This window comes from Balaenoptera physalus (genome assembly GCF_965194825.1).
Source record: "Balaenoptera physalus genome assembly, chromosome: 12".
NCBI lineage: Eukaryota > Metazoa > Chordata > Mammalia > Artiodactyla > Balaenopteridae > Balaenoptera > Balaenoptera physalus.
In genome coordinates, this window is record NC_138897.1 from 9,896,140 (window position 1) to 9,902,196 (window position 6,057).

General features: G+C 44.9%; 1 protein-coding gene and 2 long non-coding RNA genes across 3 annotated transcripts in view; 1 reads left to right on the forward strand and 2 right to left on the reverse strand.

Moving 5' to 3' along the window:
* Positions 1-6,057, forward strand: part of LOC309639130 — a 590,998-nt gene that overhangs the window by 464,087 nt on the left and 120,854 nt on the right. The window lies entirely within an intron of this gene.
* The window catches only part of LOC309639119, a 1,037,414-nt gene that overhangs the window by 140,217 nt on the left and 891,140 nt on the right, over positions 1-6,057 (reverse strand). The gene's annotated exons all lie outside the window — the stretch shown is intronic.
* The window catches only part of LOC309639113 (uncharacterized protein), a 126,024-nt gene that overhangs the window by 106,550 nt on the left and 13,417 nt on the right, over positions 1-6,057 (reverse strand). The gene's annotated exons all lie outside the window — the stretch shown is intronic.

The following is a 6,057-nucleotide window of genomic DNA, read 5'->3' on the forward strand; positions in this document are numbered from 1 at the left end:
TCTAGAGTAGGGCCCCAGATCTCACATTGTATATTTTTAACAAGCACCTTCTAGGTGATTCTTAAAACCACACAAATTTAATAAATTCTATCAAAGCTAGAATTTTCAAAGAGGGATAAGGAAGAGGAGTCAGCTTGCATTATACAACGTGTGGGCATTTTTGAACAACAAATGCCAACCTCCCGCCCTGCTTTCCCCTGTCTCATCCTCACCTCAACCTCCACCACCTCCACTACCCGCCATCAAGTCCCCTCCTTTCTACATGCCTCTAAGGGGGAGCATGGCCCTCTGGCGGGTTATTTCCTAGTAGATAATTTTTAGATATGAGCCGGTTCTGTTCTCTTGTGATGATTGATACCCTAAACCCACAAGTGTCAGCCCCTGGAGCAATGTTTGAATGATGTGACCCTGAACTTCTTTCCATCTCTTGTGTGCATTGTGATAGAACCCTGACCGTGCTGTGCAGTCATCTTTTCTCTCCTGAGACTTCGAATTTGGAGTTCAAAAAGGAGAAATTATTTCTGCCTGCTGATAGGATCAAGATGGTATAAACTTGCTTGCTGAGGGGCAGCCATGTTTAGTCAGATCCCCATGAAGGATCTGGTAGAGCTGATCCTCAGAAAAGCAGAAAAATGAAGCAAATGCTCAGAAGCAAAGAGAAGCGCCTCCTGCCTGGCCTTGGATGGAAGGAGAGAGGGACCTTACTTCCTAGTGGCTTTCCAGTGAGGACATCGTGCAGGCTGACTCTGACTCAGGTGACAGCACTGAGTGGAAGATACTGGCTGACATCAGACAAGAACAGCTTGTCACATCTGCTCACGGCTCAGTGAGAGTTTTCTCACTGCTTTCTGGGGAATCCTTAAAGAACTGCACCTTGGCCACTCAAGGACCCAGGACAAACTTTTCTGCTACCTTCCAGTCAATCAATTTGCCCCAATAATGTGCAACACAAGCTCCACTGTTCCCAGATTGTCTTAATTTTTCTCTCCCCTCTTAGTAATCCTGTTTACCTCACTCTTTCATGTGTGAATAAACAATTAGCATGTAAAATAATTAAACTAGCTGTGAAATAGTTACCCACATGTCTCTGGGTTATTCTACAACACCGACTTCTATCCCTGGTCAGTCCCTATGGTCCTGTCAACCTCGGGATGTTTCGGTTACATATCCAAACAAACCGGCAGAGACACATGCACAGGTGTGTGGGGAAGAAAAGAATCCTTGTCCTAGAACAGTAACTCAAAACTTGGTGTGCATCCCAGGAGTATTTTAAAGTGTGGATTACCAGACTGTATACTCAGGGATTCTTAATCCATAGGGCTCGGACAGATTTCAGAAAGTGGCATTTTTAACAACACCTTGGTCTTTCTGATACTGGGGCGGGGGGCAAGAATTTTAATTTGAAAAGCACTGTCCTAAAGAAAAAAATTCAGATAATTAAAAAAATGTTTAAGGAGTGTTTGTGTGCGTGTGGTATGTGTATGTGAAGGCTATGATTTTTTAACATCAGAAGGGGATTTCTGATAACCCTGAAGTCACTTCTTTCCCTTATTGCTTTGAAGTCATTGATTTACTGCCAGTTGTGCCTGGAAGTCTAGCCCAGGCTTTCATTTGAGGTGAAACAGCTGGGTTTAGTGGTGTCTTTGGTCAAGAGAAGACAAATGGACCCAGTACCTGCTAAACAAAAAGCCATGTGTGAACAAATTAGGTGACATCTGGCTCAGGAACCAATGACAAAGAGCTGATTGAAAACCCAGGCGATAATTCAAGACTTTATTTGAACAACTACCGACCATTTGCACATAATCAATTTTTAGAGTCAGTGAGCTAGGGCAGGGTTTCTCAAACTCAAGAGTATTGACATTCCGGGCTGGAAAACTCTTTGTTTGGGGTTAGGGGCGGGGTGGTCCCGTGCATTGTCAGATGTTGAACAGGGCTCCTGGCCTCCACTCTCTAGATGCCAGCAGCTCCTCATCCCTGAGTGTGACAATCAAAAACTTCTCCAGACACTGCCAAAGGTCCTGAGGGGCAAAACTGCCCCCATAGAGACCAGTGGTACAGACAGGGGGGAGGGAGAGAGGAAAGACCCCATCATGTGCTCCCCTTGTAAGTTTCACCTAGTTTAAAATTTTCTTTCATAGTAAAAGCACAACTATATGTAAGCAGATGTGGTAGCAATAAAGCTTCTCATTTATAAAGACAAGGTTTTAGTGGACTTATGGGGAAACTTCTTTCCTCAGGAGTTGGCTTTGGTGTTTTTAAATTTTCATAAATCCAGTTACTGTCATACAGACTCTTGTACAGCTGGATAAACAAACTCAAGGAACAATCTCGGCCACATCTTCATTAGCAACTCGGCAGGCAAAATCCCTGTCATTTTGAGATGTTTTGTATTCAAAGCAATTGCAGAAAGAGTATTTTCAGATTCTACTGCCTGCTTTAAATCTGTGGTTTTGTCTTTATTATTGGTGTTGCCTATTACTGCTGGCCAATTGTGCAATAACATTTGCAGCTCAAGTTTGGTGTCTGTTTCTGTAAAATCAGAGCTGCTATCTCCCCAAACTCTGGGGCAAAACTAGTCCTAAGCGTGCTCATAGATCAGTATAATATACCTCTGGCCTTGATAAGTGGTTCAAGAAATCTGCCTCTGAGCTCTCACAGACAAAACCATGTCAAGGCAGAGATATGCTAAGGGAAGAATAACCGAGTCTTCCCCAGGTTCAAATGCCCAAGCTCCGCACACGTCTGCGCCTCGGAGATCCATGCACGGTCAGTTGCTGAATGCACGGCAATTAGTTCTCAGATATCCTTGCCCCAGTTCTTAAGGGTCCACCAGAATAACAGATCATGGACAAATGCGATTTCAGTCAAGGGGACTTATTGTAGTGTCTTGCCTTGTTTTATTGCTTGACTTTATCCTTCTATAAGGCAATGTATCAGTAATATTTACCTTATGTTCTAAGGCTCTGAACTTGAATTTACCTATCTGAAGACATAAAATTCTTGCAGAAATTCTCCTTAAAATGTTGGCCGACTTCCCTCTGAGGTTTCACTTGAATTAAGTCACCCCCAAGACGTAGCTCCAACTCCAACTGTGCGGTGGCAAGTTCCTCAGCACCGTCGGAAGAGTAGGAGCTTCTGATTCTGCTCAGAACTCAGCAACCCCCTTCAGATGTTTATAACTTCTTCCTCTTCTGCCTTAAAATGAGGGTGGTAGTTCATGTTCAACAGTCAATACACACTGATCACAGAGTGCTGGGCTCTGCGCTAGGTGTTGAAGAATTTAAAAACAGAAAGTAAGTGAAAAGAGAAGATAAGAGAAGAAAAAAGTAAAGAAAGAAAGAGGAATGGAGGAGGAAAGGAAGCCGCCTGCCTTGGGGAATCAAGTCGAGAAAGCATTATCTCTGCTCTAAGCAGGGTGGCTGGGGGTAGGGTTGAAAGATATTCAAATTTAAAAAAACACAGATTTTCATTAAGTGCTTTGAAATCACAAGTAATATCTCATGTAGATTTAAGATCTTTTTATATAGCAGGACATAGCAGTAAATCACTAGAGCAATAGACTGTATGGTTCTTCACTTATATTAAAATAAGATACTGCTCCAGGATCCTGAATTTATCAGCTGTTGGTATATGTATCTCTTGCCACACTCATAAAGATTTTTAATGCACAATAACATATTTATAATTAACTAACTTGGTACCATCTTCATGTGTGGAAGGAGCAATAATTGGAGCTATCCATTTTTAGTTCACAGGAAACAAGATGCTCTTCATTTTTCACAGTGCCATTTACCTACCACCCTTTCTGCCAATGACTTGAATTGTTCAGCCATAGCTCCTGTTTTATTTCAATGGACTCACAACTTGGAGACGATGCCAGTTCAAAGTGAATTAGCCTGAAAGCTCATCTGGACATGCTGAGAGGTTCGCTGCATCCCACAGCTTCAGCGCAGATGCATGGGGCAGACCTGAAAGCCACAATGTCTGTACCTGAATGCATTCATCTGTACAGTAAAAATGATCACACTGATGTTAAATCCGAAAAAAAAGAGAAAAAGCAAAGGATTGGATGAAAGTTGAAATATTCCCCTGGCAGATGTCAGTGCTCATAATAATTCTCCATGGTTCACTTCGACCTCATGTCGTGAGGCACTTTGCATCCACAGAATGAAAGAACCCCATCCACACATTTTGTTCTGAGAAATGGTCTGCATATTTACTCACTGTATTTACTAACGCGAATTCCTAGTTGGTTTCCAAAGCAAAGCTCCTCTTTGCAGAAAATTTTAAGAATCTCTGCATTTGGGCTCCTCTTTCCTCCAAATCTACTTTCCCCTGTAAGTGAGGCTGGAAGCCATGGGTCATCTTTCTCCATCGTGGGTCACATAGGGGGACAGTCCAGATGTTTACAGGAAGTTTTGCCTCTGGAGTTTGGAGGAGGATCCTTGTTTCAGAATGAATCTCAGTGGAGGAGACAATGCTCTACATGAGCCCAACTGTTGAAGGTTCAACTCATTTCAAACACAGGTACAGTCCTTATGAGGGGGGCTGAGTGAATGCCCATGACCTGAAGGAGCTTTGAATAGAGCACAGGAGTCAGCCAGGGAAAATATTAAGCGTAAAACAAATAATCTGAGGCTGAATATAGATATAAATCATAGAGTACTGGAGTAGTTCATTCTGGTTAGGGAAAAATCCAGGGTGTATTTACAGAAGAATTTAAGCATCTGAGCTGAGACAAGTATGATAAGAGAATATCAAGAGTCAAAAAAAATTTCACCCAGTAAATGGGGGTGCTGGGCGGAGGATGCTATGCAGGGAGGAACGGGATTAGCACAGTTATGGAAGCAGCAAACTAAAAGCAAGATTGGCCATTTGGACTGGGGTTGGGTTCCCAAGGGGATAAAATAGATGAAGAGGTAGAGGCCACATTTCACGCCCAAGGTAAATTATTTTGAAATTTATTCTGCTAGCAACGGTCTACTGTTTGGTTTTACCAGGAAGTGATCTAAGCAAGACACTTACTTTTTAATACACATATCTGTCCATTTTCCCAAAAGGGGATGGAGTAGGAGGAAAGTGAAGGTGTCATCAATCCCCAACTGGGGAGGGGTTTGCTTATTTGCAACAACTGATATTTCACTGTATTCCTGTCCTTACTAAGTTATTCGTGATAGCAGAGGGTAGACCTTAGGTTGACTCCTGCCCAAGTGTAATCTCAGATGTCTGTGAGAAGTTCCATATGTCCAGTACCACAGGAGTCACAGCTGCTCTACGATTTCCAGTGTCTGGAATTGCACACACGTGCCGCATAACTGAGCCACACAGTCTTCGCTGCCTGTGGGTCTTCACTGACTTCCAGGTTTCACTTCTTTAATAAGAAAGAGGTTCCTTCCACCTGTTTGTCCCATACCTTTCCATCTTTATACTGCCGGAGAAATTATTCTGATCAGTAAAGCTGATTAGTCTTTTTTTGTTTCCCCCTGATCTTTAGTATCTGTGCTCCTGAAGTCAGTCTCACATTAATCCGGTATATTGATTTTGCATTTCTGACCGACAGCAACCTCAGCCAGGCTGCCTCACGTTCTTCCCCTTCTCAGCCCTTGCTCTTCCTCAAGTGTGACCCCTGACATCCCGCAGCGTCACCCCGCCCGCCCCCGCTTCCCCCATCGTTTGTAATCAGGCCCAGAACCTCCCCTATCTTCCTCCCACTCCGAGCCCTGTTAGATTGGCCTTCTCCCCACAACCGAAGGGATAAGATCAGCGGGACTCGGCCGGCAGGGAGCCGTCTTCAGACGCTCGCACTCCCAGATTTCCCCCTCCTCGAGCTCTGCTGGTCCGGGAGCGCGAGGCCGCCACAGCAGCCGGGAACACACGCGCCCCGAGCCCCTTGGGTTCTGATCCCGGGGGCGATCGGCCCCTCCCCGGCCCCGCCCCCTCCTCCTTCCAGCCCCGCCCGCGACTCCCAGCCTGAGCCGCCTGTTGTCACTCTCCCCCCAGCCCCGAGGCCCCGAGGCCCCGAGGCCCCGCCCCGGAGCCCGCCCCCGTCGCTCC